Source organism: Balaenoptera acutorostrata, chromosome 2 (genome assembly GCF_949987535.1).
Source record: "Balaenoptera acutorostrata chromosome 2, mBalAcu1.1, whole genome shotgun sequence".
Taxonomy (NCBI): domain Eukaryota; kingdom Metazoa; phylum Chordata; class Mammalia; order Artiodactyla; family Balaenopteridae; genus Balaenoptera; species Balaenoptera acutorostrata.
This window is the reverse complement of record NC_080065.1, coordinates 79,453,943-79,476,891: the sequence shown is the minus strand read 5'-3', so window position 1 is coordinate 79,476,891 and position 22,949 is coordinate 79,453,943. Positions and strand designations below refer to the sequence as shown.

Here is a 22,949-nt window from a genome sequence, read left to right as displayed (position 1 = left end):
TCAAGTTTAGGATACTCACAGAATGGGTCATTACAGTTTTGTAGAACTAAAACTTCCTTAATTCCCATATTCTAAGAAAAGCACTGAGTTTTGAATGAGCCAACTGAAATTTAAATTCTAGCTTGGCCACTGGACAGCTGTGTGGCCTGGTACAAAGTACATTTAAAAGTCCCAGTTTCCTTAATTGTAAAAATAGGGATAATAATATTTACTCTGAATAGTTGTTTTAGGATTAAATTAGATAATATATATGGAAGGGATAACATAGCACCCAATACATGGTAATCCTTCTTTGCACCCCTGCTTCCTTCCTTCCATCCTTTCATCCATCCTTCCATCATTAACATCCATAACACCTTTCCAAAGTAGCCAACCCTGGCCATACTTTTGGTGTAGTCTGAAACTGGGTCAGAAAAAAAAGACCCACAAAATTCTCCTCTTGCTGTTCTGTGCTCAGGTATACAAGAACATTTGGGGCAGAGCAGGAGAAAGGTGAGCTACAAGAAGGGCTTTAACTACTGAGAACCTGCTCTGCACCTTCCTAGAGATACCACAGTGCTACCTACCTATTTACTCATTCATTCCTGAAGTATTTGCTTAGTGGTATTACCAGGTATAATACTTCACTAGGTTCTGAAATTATTGAGATAATAAATTCAGTCCTCAAAAAGGCAGGGGACCACATGGTAGGGAATACAGAAGTTTAAAAAATAATTGCAAATCATCTCTCAAGGTGTATAACACTAGAAGTCAGTAATCACATACCTCTGTATTACCATAAAGGAAAAAGTGAGATATCTTGCCTGAGAGAAGCAGAGGAGGAGTCTGGAGACAGAGGTGGACAGAGAAAACTTGGCAGAAGAGGGGACATTTAACATATTCTGAAAGATCTTTAACCTTTAAAATCTCTTAGGATTTTTCCATCTTCGGTCATGGTTAAACTATAAAGAATGAAATTGATATATCAAAATTTCAATAAATGTTTTATTCTTTTTATTGGATCAAGTTTTTACAAAATGCTGGTTTCCATTGTCTTTATGTTGATGTAGTTTTGTTCTCTCCTAGCTCTCCTCCTGACTGGATGAGCCACAGCACGTCTTACAGCAGTAATACATTAGGTTAATAAAGCAATTATTTAATTGACTCTAATTTCATTGGCATTTCTATTAGCTAAAGGAAAGAGGTTCAATCACTGTTTACATTTGTAAAACCAATATTATGGTTTAAATTATGGCCTTCGGACAAAATTGAAAATTGAAGCCTGATAATCCTTAAAGCAATATTTACAGAGGACTCTTTGTCTTTGTAAAGAATAAAGGGAATGGAAACAAGAGCACATTAAATCAGAGGGGCTTTTAAATATTCATTTTGCAATCAGCTTCACTGGTTTCCAGGCCACTATCTACCTTCATCATTCTTTTTGTAAAGAAATACCAAATCTCTTGTTTTAATTAGCCTGTGAAATAGAAACTATTGCTTCACATTTTTGTTTTTGATTCTGGAGTACAGGAGTTCCAGATATAACTCTCACAGTACAAATATTATTCTTCAACAGAAATATCTTGGGAGATACTGCTAAAATTAGTAATTCAAAAATGCCGACATTTTGAATAGGTAGCTTGATTTAAAGTGCGTGCTACCTAACACCCCCTAGTAAAACCTCTTACAACCACCCAATGAAATAACTATAAAAACACTAAAACTGATAAAAACTAACAACTCCAAGATCAGTCAGTAATCCTGTTGTCAATGGTTTTCCATGAATCACAAGATAATGGAAGTGGTCTAGATAGAGTTCTCTTACTTTAAAGATGAATGATCCAAAGAACCCAAATAGTGCTTGTGAAAATATGCTCCAGCTTGAGGGAATATGAAAATCACTCTGAAAAACAAACAAACACACACACAGAAACATGCTTAATATGGGGATCAGACGAAAAGGTTAGAACACTCTGTAGTATCCTCCATAGGATATAAGGCAAGCCTCTGAACAAACTGTGGAAACCCGTAGGTTACAATATGTAATGCAAGAAAGAGAAACAATGAGATGCAATAACAAGAGGCCGAAGTAACAACGGAAGTGGATAAGATTTGGAAAAAAGTAAAAGGATTTAAGTTGGTACTAAAGAGAATCAAATTAATTTTTATATGTAGTTAATTTTAAGAAAGAGGAAAACAGATTTAAAGCATCCAGGAAGGAAAAAATAAAGCAGGTTACCTAAAAAGGGACAACATTAGGCTGGGCTTAAACTTCTCTGAAGCATTAAGTGCTATGAGATGATGGCACATCTACAGCGTTTTTTTAGTGCCATCTTTGACTTAACAGAAAGGTGACAAAAATAGTACATAGACTTCTCACTTACCATTCACCCAGATTCCCCTTATGTTTAACATCTTACATAACCAAAAAACACTTATCAAAACTAAGAAATCAACCTTAGGATACTACTCTTAACTAAAGTACAGAACTTTTTTCTACCACTGTCCTTTTGCTGTTCCGGGATCCCACATGGCATTTAGTTGTCATGGCTCCTTAGTCTCCTCCAATCTATGCCAGTCCTTGAGTCTTTGTCTTTCATGACCTTGACACTTTTGAAGGGTACTCGTCAGTTATTTTTGTAGACTGTGCCTCAATTTGTTTGTCTGATGCTTTCTCGTTAGATTAAGGTTGTGCATTATTGGTAAGGAAACCATAGAGGCAATGGGCCCTTCTCAGTGTCTCATATCAGGGATTAAATAACATCAGTAAGTCTTATTACTGGTGATGTTACTCTTGGTCACTTAGTTAAGCTGGTGTTTGTTAGGATTCTCTAATGTTGTTACTCTTTTTCCTTTGTAATTACTAAATATTTGAGGGAGATACTTTGACTTTATGCAAATATCCAATTTTTGCATAAACTTTTACCTACTAATTTTAGTATCCATTGTGTGGCAATATTGCCAAGGTGTTTTAATAGTGATTTCTATTTCTCTTATTCCTTTGTATATATTATTTAGAATTGTTATTTGAGTAAGAGTTGTCACATATCCCCCTATTTATTTACTTATTTATATTAGTATGGATTCATGAATATTTATTTTATTATTCGGTTATAATGTAATGCAATCATTATTTATTTTGTTGCTCAAGCTGTTCCAACTTTGTCAATTAACTTTTCCAGGCTGGCTCCTAAGCCTTTTTTATATAGTCCCATCTTTTTATTTTTAACCTCCTTACTTGCTTTTTTTTTTTTTTAATTTTATTATTTATTTATTTTAGGCCACGTTGGGTCTTTGTTGCTGCACGCAGGCTTTCTCTAGTTGTGGCGAACGAGGGGCTACTCTTCATTTTGGTGCATGGGCTTCTCGTTGCAGTGGCTTCTCTTGTTGCGGAGCACTGGCTCTGGGCATACGGGCTTCAGTAGTTGTGGCACGCGGGCTCCACAGCACAGGCTCATTAGTTGTGGTGCATGGGGTTAGTTGCTCCGCAGCACGGGGGATCTTCCCGAACCAGGGATCGAACCCGTGTCCCCTGCATTGGCAGGCAGATTCTTTTTTTGTTTGTTTGTTTTGTTTTGTTTTTTGTTTTGTTTTTTGTTTTTGAAATAGCTGGCTTTATTTATGATTTGCTCATTTTACCTTCTTTACCACCTTTTTTTTTTATTTCTGAGATATACATTTTGAAGTAATAACTAGAATTATGACTTATAACACTATACCAGAACATATAAGATTTTTAGAAATTTCATGTAATGTCTGAAACATTTATATTAACATATTTCCACACAAATAACCCAAAGAAAGTTTAGTATTAGTTGTTTTTTGTTTGTTTTTGTTTTTTTATACTGCAGGTTCTTATTAGTCATCAATTTTATACACATCAGTGTACACATGTCAATCCCAATCGCCCAATTCAGCACACCACCATCCCCACCCCACCACAGTTTTCCCCCCTTGGTGTCCATACGTTTATTCTCTACATCTGTGTCTCAACTTCTGCCCTGCAAACTGGTTCATCTGTACCATTTTTCTAGGTTCCACATACATGCGTTAATATACGATATTTGTTTTTCTCTTTCTGATTTATTTCACTCTGTATGACAGTCTCTAGATCCAACCACGTCTCAACAAATGACTCAGTTTCATTCTTTTTTATGGCTGAGTAATATTCCATTGTATATATGTACCACAACTTCTTTACCCATTCGTCTGTCGATGGACATTTAGGTTGCTTCCATGACCTGGCTATTGTAAATAGTGCTGCAATGAACATTGGGGTGCATGTGTCTTTTTGAATTGTGGTTTTCTCTGGGTATATGCCCAGTAGTGGGATTGCTGGATCATATGGTAATTCTATTTTTAGTTTTTTAAGGAACCTCCATACTGTTCTCCATAATGGCTGTATCAATTTACATTCCCACCAACAGTGCAAGAGGGTTCCCTTTTCTCCACACCCTCTCCAGCATTTGTTGTTTGTAGATTTTCTGATGATACCCATTCTAACTGGTGTGAGGTGATACCTCATTGTAGTTTTTTTTTTTTTTTTTTTTCAAACATCTTTATTGAAGTATAATTGCCTTACAATAGTGTGTTAGCATCTGCTTTATAACAAAGTGAATCTGTTATACATATACAATATGTTCCCATTTCTCTTCCCTCTTGCATCTCCCTCCCTCCCACCCTCCCCATCCCACCCCTCTAGGTGGTCACAAAGCACCGAGCTGATCTCCCTGTGCTATGCGGCTGCTTCCCACTAGCTATCTATTTTACATTTGGTAGTGTATATATGTCCATGACACTCTCTTACCCTGTCACATCTCACCCCACCCCCTCCCCATATCCTCAAGTCCATTCTCTAGTAGGTCTGTGTCTTTATTCCCGTCTTGCCACTAGGTTCTTCATGGCCTTTTTTTTTTTTTTTTTCCCCTTAGATTCCATATATATGTGTTAGCATACTGTATTTGTTTTTCTCTTTCTGACTTACTTCACTCTGTATGACAGACTCTAACTCCATCCACCTCATTACAAATACCTCCATTTCATTTCTTTTTATGGCTGAGTAATATTCCATTGTATATATGTGCCACATCTTCTTCATCCATTCATCTGTTGATGGACACTTTGGTTATTTCCATGTCCTGGCTATTGTAAATAGAGCTGCAATGAACATTTTGGTACATGACTCTTTTTGACCTATGGTTTTCTCAGGGTATATGCCCAGTAGTGGGATTGCTGGGTCATATGGTAGTTCTATTTGTAGTTTTTTAAGGAACCTCCATACTGTTCTCCATAGTGGCTGTATCAATTTACATTCCCACCAACAGTGCAAGAGTGTTCCCTTTCCTCCACACCCTCTCCAGCATTTATTGTTTCTAGATTTTTTGATGATGGCCATTCTGACCGGTGTGAGATGATATCTCATTGTAGTTTTGATTTGCATTTCTCTAATAATTAGTGAAGTTGAGCAGCTTTTCATGTGCTTCTTGGCCATCTGTATATCTTCTTTGGAGAAATGTCTATTTAGGTCTTCTGCCCATTTTTGGATTGGGTTGTTTGTTTCTTTAATATTGAGCTGCATGAGCTGTTTATATATTTTGGAGATTAATCCTTTGTCCGTTGATTCGTTTGCAGATATTTTCTCCCATTCTGAGGGTTGTCTTTTCGTCTTGTTTATGGTTTCCTTTGCTGTGCAAAAGCTTTGAAGTTTCATTAGGTCCCATTTGTTTATCTTTCTTCTTTTTTTTTTTTTTCACGGGCCTCTCACTATCGCGGCCTCTCCCGTTGCGGAGCACAGGCTCCAGACCCGCACGCTCAGCAGTTTGTGGCTCACGGGCCCAGCCGCTCCGCGGCATATGGGATCCTCCCAGGCCAGGGCCCGAACCCGCGTCCCCTACACCGGCAGGCAGACTCTCAACCACTGCGCCACGAGGGAAGCCCTATCTTTCTTCTTATTTCCATTACTCTAGCAGGTGGATCAAAAAAGATCTTGCTGTGATTTATGTCAAAGAGTGTTCTTCCTATGTTTTCCTCTAAGAGTTTTATAGTGTCTGGTCTTACATTTAGGTCTCAAATCCTTTTTGAGTTTATTTTTGTGTATGGTGTTAGGGAGTGTTCTAATTTCATTCTTTTACATGTAGCTGTTCAGTTTTCCCAGCACCACTTATTGAAGAGACTGTCTTTTCTCCATTGTATATCTTTGCCTCCTTTGTCATAGATCAGTTGACCATAGGTGCATGGGTTTATCTCTGGGCTTTCTATCTTGTTCCATTGGTCTCTGTGTCTGTTTTTGTGCCAGTACCATATTGTCTTGATTACTGTAGCTTTGTAGTATAGTCTGAAGTCAGGGAGTCTGATTCCTCCAGCTCCGTTTTTTTCCCTCAAGACTGCTTTGGCTATTTGGGGTCTTTTGTGTCTCCATACAAGCTTTAAGATGATTTGTTCTAGTTCTGTAAAAAATGCCATTGGTAATTTGATAGGGATTGCATTGAATCTGTAGATAGCTTTGGGTAGTATAGTCATTTTCACAATATTGATTCTTCCAATCCAAGAACATGGTATATCTCTCCATCTGTTTGTATCATCTTTAATTTCTTTCATCAGTGTCTTATAGTTTTCTGCATACAGGTCTTTTGTTTCCCTAGGTAGGTTTATTCCTAGGTATTTTATTCATTTTGTTGCAATGGTAAATGGGAGTGTTTCCATAATTTCTCTTTCAGATTTTTCATCATTAGTGTATAGGAATGCAAGAGATTTCTGTGCATTAATTTTGTATCCTGCAACTTTACCAAATTCATTGATTAGCTCTAGTAGTTTTCTGGTGGCATCTTTAGGATTCTCTATGTATAGGATCATGTCATCTGCAAACAGTGACAGTTTTACTTCTTCTTTTCCGATTTGGATTCCTTTTATTTCTTTTTCTTCTCTGATTGCTGTGGCTAGGACTTCCAAAACTATGTTGAATAATAGTAGTGAGAGTGGACATCCTTGTCTTGTTCCTGGTCTTAGCGGAAATGCTTTCAGTTTTTCACCATTGAGAGTGATGTTTGCTGTGGGTTTGTCATATATTGCCTTTATTATGTTGAGGTAGGTTCCCTCTATGCCCACTTTCTGGAGAGTTTTTATCATAAATGGGTGTTGAATTTTGTCAAAAGCTTTTTCTGCATCTATTGAGATGATCATATGGATTTATTCTTCAATTTGTTAATATGGTGTATCACATTGATTGATTTGCATATATTGAAGAATCCTTGCATCCCTGGGATAAATCACATTTGATCATGGTGTATGATCCTTTTAATGTGTTGTTGGATTCTGTTTGCTAGTATTTTGTTGAGGATTTTTGCATCTATATTCGTCAGTGATACTGGTCTGTAACTTTCTTTATTTGTAGTATCTTTGTCTGGTTTTGGTATCAGGGTGATGGTGGGGCAGGCAGATTCTTAACCACTGTGCCACCAGGGAAGTCCCTAACCTCCTTACTTTCTGATGCTCCAGGCTCATATTGTGTTTTCCCTGCCCTAGCCTTAGAAGTAGCTGTTTCTCTGAGGAGTCCGTCTTTTGCGTAGCAGAGTGGAATTTATAAACCAAGATTTAGGTGCCAGCTGTTCATTTCTACTGGGGTACCTTCCAGCTCCTTTCAGTGGATAGAGCTAGGAAACACATGTGTAGATACTAACTTATGCATACAAACACATCAAAATTTATTTCTGTATCATTTATATGTAAATATATTAAAAGAATAAGTTCATATTGATATCTCCAATTTTAATCCAACACGACAGGGCTCATTCTAGCTTTCTTCCCTTATTTGTAACTTCTTTCTCTTACAGTAAGAAACATGACTCCCATTTTCTATAATTTTTCTGATAACCCTACTATATAAACATAAGTAAAAATATCTTTAAAAGCATCTAAAAATACTTTAAAAATCTAAAAAAAATTTTTTTAATCTAAGAGAGTAGTTTTACATTTCTTAATCCCTCTGTTAGAAACAAATTACCAACTAGAGGACATTGTTTGTAAACAGCTCTTTTGTCTTTAGTCTTAAAACAGTCAGTTAAAACGCTGCTTTCCAGAGTTTCTTAGCTTGGCTCCTTTCTTGTCCACCCCCTTCAGTGTAGTTATGTAATTCATTTGTAATATTGTGTGATTCCCATGTCACAGTCTGTATTTCATATTCCCCCCACATCCTAGTTGATTTTGTTGTTGTTGTTATCATATAATAAAATTCACTCTTTCTTTGTGGTGTACAGTTCTATGTGTTTTGACAAATGCAGAGAGTCATGTGTCGACCACTAGAGTTCCCTGCAGTACAATTTCATCAACCCCCAAAACAAGAGTGACCCCTTTATGGATAATCTCTCCTCCCATTCCTAACCCCTGGAAAGCACTGATCTGTTTTCTTCTCTGTACTTTTGCTTTTTTAGGAGTGTCTGTCATGTAAAATGGAATCACACAGCATATAGCCACTTGATTCTGTCTTCTTTCACTTAGGAAAATGCATTGAAAATTCTCCCAAGTTGTTGTGTGAACCAACAGTTTGTTCCTTCTTATGGCTGAGTTATATTTTATTGTATGAAATAGTTTAAGGGCATCTGGGTTGTTTACAGTTTGGGGCTATTGTGAATAAAGCTGCCATAAACATTTGTTTATAGGGTTTTATGTGAATGTAAATTTCTTTTTGTCTTAGGAAGACACCTCGGAGTGGGATAGCAGGGTTATATGGTAGATGTATATTTAACTTTTTAATAAACTGCCAAAAACACTACCTAAAGTGGCTGTTCAATTTTGCATTCCCACCTGTCTATAGCATTTTAAGGAGAAAAGTTGTAACCTAAGAATTGCATGCCCTCCTAGATGTTTATGTGTGATGGCAGTGGAATTCTCATTCAAGAATTTTAAAACTATAGCATCAAATGGCCTTTTTGAAAAAAATTACTTAAAATCATATTCTAGCCAACTGAGAAGGAAATCATAATTAAGAAGTTGAAAAAAAACAAAAACAAAACACCATTCCTAACAGACAAAATCTTAAGGAAAAAAAGGAAGGAAGGAAACTTCCTTTTCATAAAGAAAGGATATCTAAGAAGACAGATCACATCATATAATATTAATTATAAAACCAGAACTCTTATTAAAATCAAGGGGGAACGGAATTCCCAATCTATTTAACATTTTTCTAGAATTTCTGGCTAGTGGAATAAGACATAAATCAGAAGTAATGGACTAACTGCTGGAGAGGAAAAGGGGAAAATGGTTATTAACTGCAGAGAATATTTCTTAGAAAACCCCAAAATACCACATAAAATCCTCTTAGAAATCAGTAAGGCTATGAAATATAAGAAAAATATTGAAAAATATCAATATCCCAGTAAGAAACTGAAGATATAGTAAAAAAAAAAAAAAATCTCTGAATAATAGCAACATACACACGATAAAATTTCTAGGAATAATCCTAACCAAAATATGCAGGATCCATATATAGAAAACTATAAAAATTATTGAAATATAAAGGACGTGACCATTGACTTTTGCAGTTACTGCCATTCATTAATTCATTCAATTTGACTACTTGCCCAAAATTTCTTTGCCACAGACATAAGTAAGTTCCATAAGAGAAGGAGCAATAATTATTGTATTCATTGTGTTATCCCCTGTGCCTAATATATTGCCCGACTCATAGTAGGCACTCCAAAAATATTTTTCTATATGCCAGTATTTTGTTCAGTTATCTGATCTATGAAGTTTGTATAGCTTCTAAGAAACATTCACTAAGTAGCTTAGTAGTTTTTAAAAGGAGTCTAGACTAGTTAATTACCATCACCTAGCAAATTGTAATACCCATCCATTTGACAGCATCATGACTCATGGCTTGAAGCATAGGTACGCAGAGTCTTGCATTACTATCTTTTGTCACTCTCCCTCTCTAACATTAATGGATTCCACAATACAACACCAAGAATTTCAAAGCTTAGGAGAGTTTAGAGGATTTTAGAAATGGCCCTTCTCTATAAAAAGGTTGGTTATACTTCATCAATTCAATTTCTAGATCCCACAGGCAATGCTAGCTTAATAGCAAGTGAATGGGAATGAAATTCTAGTAATTGAAAATTTGAGTTATTAAGGAAAGAAAAAGAAATAGAAAAGAAACCCACAGAATCTAGGAGCAGGTGAAAGTAAAATATTTCACAGTATGCAGTCTGAGCCTTTTATCTGGAATCTGCTCTCTGCTTCCATGTAATACAGAATTTAAGGTTAATGATTCACAGTATTCCATTGCTTGATAGCTTAATTTCATTTCATAATTAGGTTGACATTTTTCCTCATAATATTCAATTGCTAAAATTTTCCTAGGTTTTAAAAATAATGGAATAATATACCATTAGATAAAGTTAGCTGAATAGCTGAACCACAGCTAAAAATAAAGCATTTTCTTGAATATTCTTATCATTTTCCAGTGTTTTACTATCTACGGGTGTGTGTGTACTTGTGTTTTTATGTGTTTGCTGGGGGTGGGGAATACTGTGTAGTAATTTCCCTGTTGTTCTTCTAAATAGGGACTTCCAGTGAACACTAATAATGGTAATGCCATAGTTATTTACTGAGAAAACTAATCGGGATTCTGCAGTGGTGTGTTGAAGTTTTGTGAAAATGAAATTAGAGATGCAGCATATTTCAGCAGTAATGAATCTGTTTATGTTGTATAAAGCAGGGTTAGGTTAAGAAAAAGCCATTTTTCAAACTCAGTGCTTTTTGATGGTCAAGAGTTTATTCCATTGGGTCATTAATATACTATATTTCCAAAGAATTCTTTGGGCAAAGTTCATCTTCTGGCTAATGTTAAAGAAGAATTGGCCCACAACAGGCTTTTTACATTTTGTAATGATAATTCTAAATTGTTAGGTAAGATCCTCTTGAGTATAGTCTATTGCCTATAAATAAAAGGGCTGGCAAAGACCTTGTTTTTAAAAACTGAATTTACAACAAAGGCATATTAAACATCAATAGACATTATTGGTTCTACTGTATATTGCTGGGCCAATGATGGATTTTAACAGTAAGAAAACTTAATAAATTTGATATGGAAATCGGAATTGTAATACAGTAGCAGGAACTCAACACGAAAATTTAGACATTAATGAGAATAACCTTTGAATGTCAGCTTGAATTAGACTTCCTGCATTTTGGCCAAATTCATAGTTTATGGCAAATAGGTTAGGTGGTAGGACAGAAATAACTGAAATGATTTTGTTTACTAAATATTTCAATGTCAATTGTTCACTTTATTTTTTAATGCTTCCTAGCTATTTCCATTAAAAAATGACAAATATTCAACCTTAAATCTGTATCATTAAGTATAGAAGGAAGGTATTTAAGTGGACTCCTTTTGGAAGTTAACTTTAGTATTAGTCAACTGATATATTTGAAGTTAGAATTTAAATTAGGGAGATAAACTCAGAGGAGAGGAATGAAGGGCAGTGCTGTGGGGATGTGAAATGGGGGAAAAGGCTCTCCAAAATAGTAAGGCCTTCTCTCAAGATATTAGGTAGTTGTGTTGGGTTATTCACCTGGCAGTCATAGAAAGAGGTAATACACTACTTTACTTACTCTGTCACCAAAAAGCTCTGGAAATGTCAGTCAGAATTTTCTGTATGTGGCAATAACTGTGATACACCCACTGCAAAATAAAGCATTATTAGACATAATCATACCTTAAGCTGTGATGACAGATGTTAAAATGACTATAAGCAGTTGAAGGGGAAAAAGGGTCACAGTTATCTGGAAGCAATGAGACAAGGATGTTTGGAGAAATAACCTATTCTCTGGAGGATGATATGATTTTAGGTTATGAGAGATAATGGGTGAGGTAATTGGGAAGATAGAGCAAAGGGCCAGTTTCTAATTAAATTGACAGCATACATAGGATTTTACTCAGGGGGAAAATACCAGTGATCTGGGTTGGGCCACCATTTAGTACATAGAACTCTGCAGTGAGATTGCTGCTGGAAGATGCCTTATAAACAAGGGCTGGAAACATGGCATGGCTTTTTGAGGCAAGACTGTTTTTTCACTACCTATCAAGATAAATACCACACCAGTGATGTGTTCATCCACAAAATGGTAATGAAATAGAAAAAGGGCATCCAGGGTGATAGCTGTGGGAGTGAGTCAGTGCATTAATTCTGCTTAGCAAGAAAGATGTTTAAATTTGAAAAAAAATCTGTAAGTATTAAAGGGTATTCACACTTCCTGTTATGACACTCATTGGACTAAAATATAAATAAAAGGAAATGGACTGATAAGGTTGGTAATTGGCTATAGTGAGAAGAAAGCTGAATAAATGAGCAAAGAATAGATTTTTAAAAATTTATTTAAAAGGATTATAGTTTTCAGATGTTTCATCTCTTAAGGCAGGGTGATGTTGATTTTTTTTTTTTAAAGCAATACTTACATCTGAAATAGTATCATGTACATTTTTAGCCAGTACTCAAAAAAGTTCCATATTCTATACAAATGGGGGAAATGCAATTCATAATTGACAAGGTATGAATTTTTTATACTTTAAGCCATGCGGTTGCCACATCAACAAATGTAATTCCTTAGCAAATATGTCTTATGTTTATATTTATGAAATGTACACAATTGACACAGAACCCAAAAGGGAATAAGTAAGCATTTTATATATATATATATATATATATTTACTTTGATGTACAAACTCCATTCTGGGAAATATTTATTAAATTAGAAACAAGGAACGAATGCAAGCAAAATGTGCTTAGAGTTTCAATTTCTCTTGGACTTGGTGTTACTTTTATGCATTTTACCAAAGCTTGGACTCACATCAAAGTGTTGGCCGTGTTTTGCTTTGATTTTTTAATTTTTAAACTGTATACAGAGCTACTCTCAAAGGTGAAAATGAAAAATTATTAAAACTTAAAATTCATCTATGGAGGCACCACATTGCAGTGGTGATTTCATGTTAAATATCCTAAGCTGAAACAGCAAGAATCTTGGAAAGAGTGACCAAGTCTGGACACATGATATACTCCACATTTTGTGTAGCTATTGAAGAGGGCACCACAGCTTACTGAAGGGGCCATAAGATGAAAAAATTTCTTGAAATAGTTTTGATATCCATTCAAATATAAGTTCTTTGAGGGTAAAGATCTTGTTTATCATGCCTCCCAACTTCCTTGATATCAGCATGAAGTTAGAGGAAGCAGTACTTCTAATTAGTTCCCCAGGAGTAAGGAAGGGAAGTGAGGAAGTGGTCCCATCATCCCCAAAGAGCTGAAGCAATGGGAGTTATCTTGAGAGGCTCCTAATCTGCCACCACTGTAAAAGTTGAGGCATCTCAACTCAAGTGGGTCTGAAATAAATCAGGTCTTCCAGTTCTGGCCTGCCATCATGGGATGCAAAGAGACTGTTGTTTTTTTTCCCATTAATTAATTTGTTAACAAATACAGAGTGGATATTAACTGGTCTTAAACTGTGAGCAGCTCACATTTAACTTATTATTATAGGAGACACAGAGACATAGGTTGCAGTAGATGTACTATAGTGGGTAAGAGCATTAACTCTAGAGCCAGCTGCTTGGGTTAGAATCCTGGCTCCACCACGGACCAGTTGTGTGACCCTGGGTAACTCCTGGTGTGTGGCAATAATTAAAGTTGCTAGACAGAGACAAGATGGTGGAGTAGTAGGACGTGAACTCACCTCTTCTTACAAAAACACTGAAATTACAACTAACTGCTGAACAACCATCAAGAAAAAAAACGGTGGAACCTACCAAAAAATATACTCTACATCCAAAGACAAAGAAGAAGCCACAACGAGACAGTAGGAGGGGTGCAATCACAATAAAATCAAATCCCATACTCACTGGGTGGGCAACCCACAAACTGGAAAATAATTACACCACAGAAGTTCTGCCACAGGCGTGAAAGTCCTGAGTCCCACGTCAGGATCCCCAGCCTGTGGGTCTGGCAATTGGAGGAGGAGCCCCCAGAGAATCTGGCTTTGAAGGCCAGCAGTGTGTGATCACAGGAATTCCACAGGACTGGAAGAAACAGAAACTCCACTCTTGGAGGGCACACACAAGGTCTTGTGCACACCAGGACCCAGGAAAAAAAAGCAGTGACTTCATAAGACACTGGGCCAGACCTACCTGCTAGTATTGGAGGGTCTCTTGCAGAGGTGTGGTGTGGCTGTGGCTCACTGTGGAGACAAAAACACTGGCAGCAGTAGTTCTGGGGAGTACTCATTAGCATGGGCACTCCTGGAGGCCATTTTCCCACCAAGACCTGGCCCCACCCCACAGCCTGTAGGCTCCAGTGCTGGGATGCCTCAGGCCAAACAACCAACAGGGCAGGAACACAGCCTCACCCATCAGCAGACAGGTTGCTTAAAGTCTTCCTGAGCACACAGCTGCCCGATAAACACACCCCTTGACACAGCCCTGCCCATCAGGGGGACAAGACCCAGCTCCACCCACCAGTGGGCAAGAACCAGTTCTTCCCACCAGGAAGCATGCACAAGCCTCTTAGACAGCCTCATCCACTGCAGAGTCAGACAGCAGAAGCAAGAAGAACTACAACCCTGCAGCCCGCATAATGGAAACCACAATCAAAGAAAGTTAGACAAAATGAAATGGCAGAGGAATATGTCCCAGATGAAGGAATAAGATAAAACCTCAGAAGAACAACTAGGTGAAGTGGAGATAGGCAATCTACCTGAAAAAGAATTCAGAGTAATGATAGTAAAAATGATACACGATCTCAGAAAAAGAATGGAGGTACAAATCGAGAAGATACAAGAAATGTTTAACAAAGACCTAGGAGAACTAAAGAAAAAACAAACAGAGATGAACAGTACAATAACTAAAATGAAAAATACACTAGAAGGAATCAATAGCAGAATAACTGAGGCAGAAGAACGAATAAGTGAGCTGAAAGACAGAATGGCAGAAATTACTGCCATGAAACAAAATAAAGAAAAAGAATGAAAATAAACAAGGACAGTCTCAGAGACCTCTGGGACAACATTAAATGCATCAACATTCTCATTATACGTATTGCAGAAGGAGAAGAGAGAGAGAAAGGACCTGAGAAAATATTTGAAGGATAATAGCTGAAAACTTCCCTAACATGGGAATGGAAACAGTCACCCAAGTCCAAGAAGCTCAGACAGTTGCAGGCAGGACAGACACAAGGAGGAGCATGCTGAGATGCATACTAATCAAGTTGACAAAAATTAACAACAAAGAAAAAATATTAAAAGCAACAAGGGAAAAGCAACAAATAACATACAAGGGAATTCCCATAAGGTTATCAGCTGATTTCTCAGCAGACCAGAAGGAAGTGACATGATATATTTACAGTGAGGAAAGGGAAGAAGCTATAACCAAGAACACTCTATCCGGCAAGGCTCTCATTCAGATTCGATGGAGAAATCAAAAGCTTTACAGACAAGCAAAAGCTAAAAGAATTCAGCACCACCACACCAGCTTTGCAACAAATGATAAAGGAACTTCTCTAGGTGAAAAAGAAAAGGCCACAACAAGAAACAAGAAAATTACAAATGGAAGAGCCCACTAGTAAAGGCAAACATGCAGTAAAGGTAGGAAATCATCCACACACAAATATGAACAGACTGATCACAAGTACTGAAATTGAAACCGTGATTAAAAAATCCACAACAGACAAAAGTCCAGGACCAGATGGCTTCACAGGCAAATTCTAGCAAACATTTAGAGAAGACTTAACACCCATCCTTCTGAAACTATTCCAAAAATCAGCAGAGGAAGGAACACTCCCAAGCTCATTCTGTGAGGGACACCATCACCCTGACACCAAAACCAGACAAAGATATCACAAAAAAAGAAAATTATAGGCCAATATCACTGATGAACACAGATGCAAAAATCCTCAACAAAATACTAGCAAACTGAATTCAATAGTACATTAAAAGGTTCATACACCATGATCAAGTGGGATTTATCCTAGAGAATCAAGGATTTTTCAACATCTGCAAATCAATCAGTGTGATATACCACATCAAGAAATTGAAGAATAAAAACCATAAGATCATCTCAATAGATGCAGAAAAAGCTTTTGACAAAATTCAACACCCTTTATGATTAAAAAAACTCTCCAGAAAGTGGGAATAGAGGGAACATACCTCAACATAATAAAGGCCATATTTAAAGGCCATATTTAAAGGCCATAATAAAGGTAAGACAAACCTACCACTAACATCATACTCAAAGGTGAAAACCTGAAAGCATTTCCTCTGAGATCAGGAATCACACAAGGGTATATACACTCTCACCACTTTCATTCAATATAGTTTTGGAAGTCCTAGCCATGACAATCAGAGAATAAAAAGAAATAAAAGGAACCCAAATTGGAAGAGAAGAAGTAAAACTGTCACGATTTGCAGAGGAGATGATACTATACATAGAAAATCCTAAAGATGCTACCAGAAAACTACTAGAGCTCATCAATGAATTCGGTAAAGGTGAAGAATACAAAATTAATACACAGAAATCTGTTGTATTTCTATACACTAACAACAAAAGACCAGAAAGAGATATTAAAGAAACAATCCCATTTACCATCGCATTAAAAAGAATAAAATACCTAGGAATAAACCTACCTAAGGAGGCAAAAGACCTGTACTTGGAAACCTGTAAAACGCTGATGAAAGGAACCGAAGATGACACAGATGGAAAGACATACCATGTTCCTGGATTGGAAGAAGCAATGTTGTCAAAATGACTATACTACCCAAGGCAATCTACATATTCAGTGCCACCCCTACCAAATTACCAATGGCATTTTGCACAGAACTAGAATGAAAAAATCTTAAAATTTGTATGGAGACATGAAAGACCCCAAATAGCCAAAGCAATCTTGAGAAAGAAAAACAGAGCTGGAGGAATCAGGCTCCCTGACCTCAGAGTATAGTACAAAGCTATAGTCATCAAAATAGTATGGTACTGGCACAAAAACAGACATATAGATCAATGGAACAGGACAGAAAGCCCAGAAATAAACCCACACACCTATGGTCAATTAATCTACGACAAAGAGGCAAGAATATACAATGGAGAAAAGACAGTCTCTTCAATAAGTGGTGCTGGGAAAACTGGACAGCTACATGTAAAAGAATGAAATTAGAACATTCTCTAACACCATACACAAAAAGTAAAATCAAAATGGATTAAAGACCTAAATGTAAAACTGGATACTATAAAACTCTTAAAGGAAAACATAGGCAGAACACTCTTTGACATAAATTGCAGCTATATCTTTTTGGATCCACCTCCTAGAGTAATGAAAATAAAACAAAAATAAACAAATGGGACCTAATTAAACTTAAAAGCTTTTACACAGCAAAGGAAACCATAAACAAAAAGAGAACCCACAGAATGAAGAAAATATTTGCAAATGAAGTGACCAACAAGGAATTAATCTCCAAACTATACAAACAGCTCATGCAGCTCAATATCAAAAAAACAAAAAACATTGACTGATCGATGTGGTGATGTCACGCTCTCCTGGGCTGGACCTAAGTCGTGAAAAAAAATAAAAATAAAAAAAATTAAAAAAAAACCAAAAAAATAAAAAAACAAAAAACAAACCAAACAACCCAATCAAAAAATGGGCAGATCTAAATAGACATTTCTTCAAAGAAGACATATAGATGGTCAAGAGGCACATGAAAAGATGCTCAACATCGATAATTATTAGAGAAATGCAAATCAAAACTACAATGAGGTACCATGTCACACTGGTCAGAATGGCCATCATCAAAAAGTCTACAAACAATAAATGCTGGAGCGGGTGTGGAGAAAAGGGAACCCTCCTACACTGTTGGTCAGAATGTAAATTGGTACAGACACTATGGAGAATAGTATGAAGGTTCCTTAAAAAACTAAAAATAGAACTACCATATCATCCAGCAATCCCACTCCTGGGCATATATCTGGAGAAAACCATAATTCGAAAAGGTACACGCACCCCAATGTTCATTGCAGCACTATTTACAATAGCCAAGACACAGAGCAACCTAAATGTCCACTGACAGAGGAATGGATAAAGAAGATGTGGTATATATATACAAAGGAATATTACTCAGCCATAAAAATAATGAAATAAAACCATTTGCAGCAACATGGATGGACCTAGAGATTATCATACTAAGTGAAGTAAGTCAGACAGAGAAAGACAAATATCATATGGTATCAATTATATGTGGAATCTAAAACAAAAAATGACACAAATTAACTTATTTACAAAACAGAAATAGACTCACAGACTTAGAGAATGAACTTATGGTTACCAGGGGGGAAGGGTGGGGGGGAGGGATAGATTGGGAGTTTGGGATTGACATGTATACACTGCTATATTTAATATAGGTAACCAACAAGGACCTACTGTATAGCGTAGGGAATTCTGCTCAATATTCTGTAATAACCTAAATGGGAAAAGAATTTGAAAAAGAATAGATACATATATATGTATAACTGAATCACTTTGCTGTATACCTGAAACTAACACAACATTGTTAATCAACTATACTCCAATATAAAATAAAAATTTTTTAAATTAATTAAAGTTGCTATGAGGGCTAAATGAATTACTATATGCAAAGTCCTTAGAACAGTGCCTGGTACATTGAAATTGCTAAATAAGCATTAGCTGTCATAATTATATGCTCCAAACCCCCCCCAGTGCCAGTACATAGTAGGCATTCAGTAAATAATTTCATTCATTCAGTAATGAAAGAACGTTGGATACTATGTGAATATGAATACATAGGCAGTGACTCAATGAAGAATAATGGCACTATTAACCATGTAGAGTTCTCATTTTCTCCTAGGTTCTAGAACAGTTTTAAACTTTCTAAATTCTTAGCCAATTTTAAATAAAATATGAGCCAGGTCTATATTTCAAATCCTTTTCTAAACATGATGATGCTATTAATTTGAACGAGAGGTTGCAAACAGGCATTTCAGCTGATAGATCTCACGTTTATAAATAGTGCTTTCATTCAGATTGTTATCCCCAGAAGTGGTTATGCAGTGGTTAGTTAGCCTTGTGCCAGTCTGCATTGCCAAAACAACCTGTGATGCCTGGGTTGTCATCAGCTTTACATGGCTAGTATAAATGCATTCAAGTTTTAGAAGTTTTAGAGTTGCAAATATGTAATCCTTTTCTTCTTGATGAAAATAAGACTTTTTAAACAATCATTTTTGGAGTGAGAATAACATTTCTTGACATAGCTTATGTAACTTTTAACATAGCAGTTTAGTAAATGGGATACACAGCAAGTGTCTATAGAACACAGTCCATGAAAATTTCCAAGTACATCAAATTTAGCTAGAAAAGAAAAAGACTTTTTTATTCATTAAATTGTACATTACTCTGAGAAAAATACATTGCTGAGAAAAAAAGAGCAATGTGGTTCTCACGATATATAGTAGTCTTGACACTTCTCCTAGCAAAGGGCATTTCTTCTGTATCAGCAGTGAGTGCTAGCCAAATAGCATGACCTTGGACTTCTATCTAAACTCTAAGAATTTTTAGAAATCCACTGGTGAAAAACGTCTCTATGGAAATATGGGTGATTTACTGGTAACGGAAAAGTTCAGCTTCCATTACTACTGATGGCTATGCTTCCATTTATGTTTTCCCTAAGCCATAACTATTTAAAATGTTACCGTTAGCATTCTTACTTGTCCCATTGGTTGGTATATAACTCTCCTACTTAAATATATAGAACAAATCATATTAATTAAAATAAATTGTTGGAAAGTTAAGTTGTGTTGCAGATAGTCTCTGTAGACTATAAATTCAAATTAAGGGTTTTGCTGCTTGTTCCTGAGCTTGGAACGATTTATTTTACTGTATTACTAGTAGCAAAAGAAATCAACTACCTTATAAAAGAACATCCATTTGAATTCTTGCAGAAATAGCTAGATAAACTGCATATATAGCTAGTTATCATAAACATATAACAAATTCTTGGCTAAAGCAAGCAACCAACCTGCTAATTCATGATGGCAAGTTTTGATATTTAATTATATTGAGTATGGATTTCAGATATAAGTGTATTTATATATATATTTAATATATATTTCACTATTCATTTATTCTATTTATTTCTATACATTAAATATATATAGCATTGGGTTTCAGGGGTTCTAAGTGGTATATTAACAAACTGTGATGTATTTTCATAAAATAAACAGAAAAACCTTATTTTCTGGATATTGAAGTGTTAAATTGAGGCAAAATAATTTGACGGGAGTTGGAATAACTCACTTTATTTTAAGAAATGCTTATGTTTTGTAACTTCCAAAGGCAAGGATGTGATTTCCATTTATTGTATTCTATAAACACTGAACATCCTTTACAGTTCACAAAAACCTCTATAATATTCAAAATAAAATCTCTATTTTAAGTTTGAAAATAAAACAGTACAAATAAATGATATTCTTAACCATTTTTGACCTTTTTTTTGAATGAGTTACCTTAATGCTTTCTTTTTTCCTACCGAATTCTCCCCAGACTAGTATACCTTAATTAGCTTGAGGGAATAGCTAACTAAGTTAGAAATAAGTTTGCAAAGCTGTCTGTGATCCCTTATCAAAGTGAGATTTTTTGCCATCCTCTCATTCCCTAATGCTCCTACTGAAAATGGTATAAGGCCTCGTAGCTCCCATGTATGATTCCTATTATTTAACTACTTTAGAGATTCAATACAAAGTTCAGAGAAGAACAAAACTTTTAAAGTATTAAAAATTACTAACTAGAAGGAAATTCTAAACTATTCTATTTTGGAGAAGATAAAGCTAAGCAATAAATCAATTGTCTATGTTACATGAAAAGAATAACAATTTCTCCATTTTCACTAAATTTATGTAAGGAAGATGAACTGAAACTATATGCATTTCTTAAAACTTCGGTTTTAAAACATTAGATAAACGTGGTTGTGGATTTGCCTCATCTGGAGAACATATCAGAGAGTAGGTAGGTCTCAGGACTTCCCTGGTGGTGCAGTGGTTAAGAATCCGCCTGCCAATGCAGGAGATACCGGTTCAATCCCTGGTCCGGTAAGATTCCACATGCCGCAGAGCAACTAAGCCCGTGTGCCACAACTACTGAGTCTGCACTCTAGAGCCCCCGAGCCGCAACTAGTGAGCCTGTGTGCCACAACTAGTGAGCCCATGTGCCACAACTACTGAGCCCACGTGCCACAACTACTGAAGCCCACATGCCGAGGGCCCATGCTCCGCAACAAGAGAAGCCACTGCAGTGAGAAGACCACACACTGCAACGAAGAGTAGACCCCGCTCGAGGCAACTAGAGGAAGTCCGCACGCAGCAACGAAGACCCAACGCAACCATAAATAAATAAATAAATAAATAATTTTTTTAACATACAAAGTAGGTAGGTCTCATCTATCAAGTATAGTATTATAAAGACCTGTCTCCAAAGTTAAGAGACTCTCTAATTCTGTGGTTTATGTGGATAAAAAGAGCTACTTAAAAATGGTGCCATTTATATTCACGGTGATTACATTCAAAGCTGATTTTCTGGTTTAGAATAGATTTCCCATAGCTATTCATGAATCACAATATGCATGAAGTTTTTCTCAAATTTAGGATAGCATTTATCTGTCCCCTCCCTAAAGTTTGTCCTTTGGGATTAAGTGCTGTTCAGAACCACCTTTCTACAGAAACGTCTTTAAAGCAGGACATCAAATTCTATAGTTTCCAATTTTACCATAGAATTTGATAATGACCTTTTAAAAATGAGGAGGCATTCTGTCATTAATGTTGCTACCTTTCCAGTGAATGAGGAAGGACATGAAGTATTCCCCAAGACTACCACAGATTACTTCATGAGTGAAGGAAGAAACGTCTGAATTATGCCTTTCCCACAGACAATTGCTAAGATAAAGCCTAAGGAAATGGCACCAGTGCCTTATATTTTCACTGACATTTCATACCTAAACTGAAATAGTCTACAAAATCTTTATGGGATTTTGAATATGGATTTAGAATAATTACTCAGTCAAGCCCATATGACGACCTCTTTTGGTCTGAATAAGCTCCCTGAAGAGAAGACCATATCCAGCTCAACTCACCTCTACATTACCTAGCCCAGTGTTTTGACGTTAGCAGGTACTCAATAAACGTTTGCTGGATGAATGGGCAAATTAATTATACACAGTAAAACTGTTCTAAAATGTGGCTCATTGTGATAAATACCAAATACACTACAAACCAAAGCAGATCTCTCATAACATAAGCTATACATGTACTAAAAGCCCAACATAGTAACTTAGAAGGTCCTCTAATTTCAGTCTTTTATGTAGAGGTGCACTACAATTAATTTCCTACTGTTACCATTCATTGAGACAGAGTTTCCCAGAGTATTGCTAATTGGGCCAGTCTTCTATTTCTTCTATATCTACAGCAGCATATCCTAAGAACTGGTATGGAGATGATTAGTAAATGAATGAACTTGCAAGAAGTTTTTGTCTTTTGGTATGACCACTGAATTTAAGACCTTAAGAATCAACTAATGATGTAGAAACAAAGGATGAGGAGACTAATTTTAAGGCTCTTAGAGTCCTCATATTTATGATTCATACAAATAACAATTTAACAATACCTGTTCTAGATACCAGCTACTACCCGTTGTGAAACTAGAGGTTAAAGATTATTATTTCTTCAATCCAGCTAAGAATAACATAGGAACATCTAAGCTTCTAACTCATAGCAATCAACAGATATTTTGTGAGTGCTTAAAGTGTACAGAGCATAGTGTACAAAGCACTATGTTGTTTGCTATTTGAAATACCTTCTTTGAAAAAAAAAATTGGAGTAAAAGTTATAATTAAAAGTCTTCCTCAAGGAACTGCAAATATAGATGAAACCATACTACACATGG

The 22,949-nt window shown here is 36.1% G+C and overlaps 1 protein-coding gene and 1 long non-coding RNA gene across 7 annotated transcripts in view; one reads left to right on the top strand and one right to left on the bottom strand.

Moving 5' to 3' along the window:
* Positions 1 to 22,949, bottom strand: part of LOC103004878 (uncharacterized) — a 90,130-nt gene that overhangs the window by 30,357 nt on the left and 36,824 nt on the right. Inside the window, exons 5-6 of one of the 2 annotated variants that reach the window (XR_009007063.1) lie at positions 11,587 to 11,656; positions 1,805 to 1,882 (exon numbers count right to left, since the gene is read on the bottom strand). The exons of the other annotated variant lie outside the window; for it this stretch is intronic. This is a non-coding gene — a long non-coding RNA (uncharacterized LOC103004878). The remainder of the gene's footprint in view (positions 1 to 1,804; positions 1,883 to 11,586; positions 11,657 to 22,949) is intronic. 2 annotated transcript variants of the gene reach the window in all.
* KIAA0825 (KIAA0825 ortholog) overlaps positions 1 to 22,949 on the top strand; it is a 414,587-nt gene that overhangs the window by 381,158 nt on the left and 10,480 nt on the right. The gene's annotated exons all lie outside the window — the stretch shown is intronic.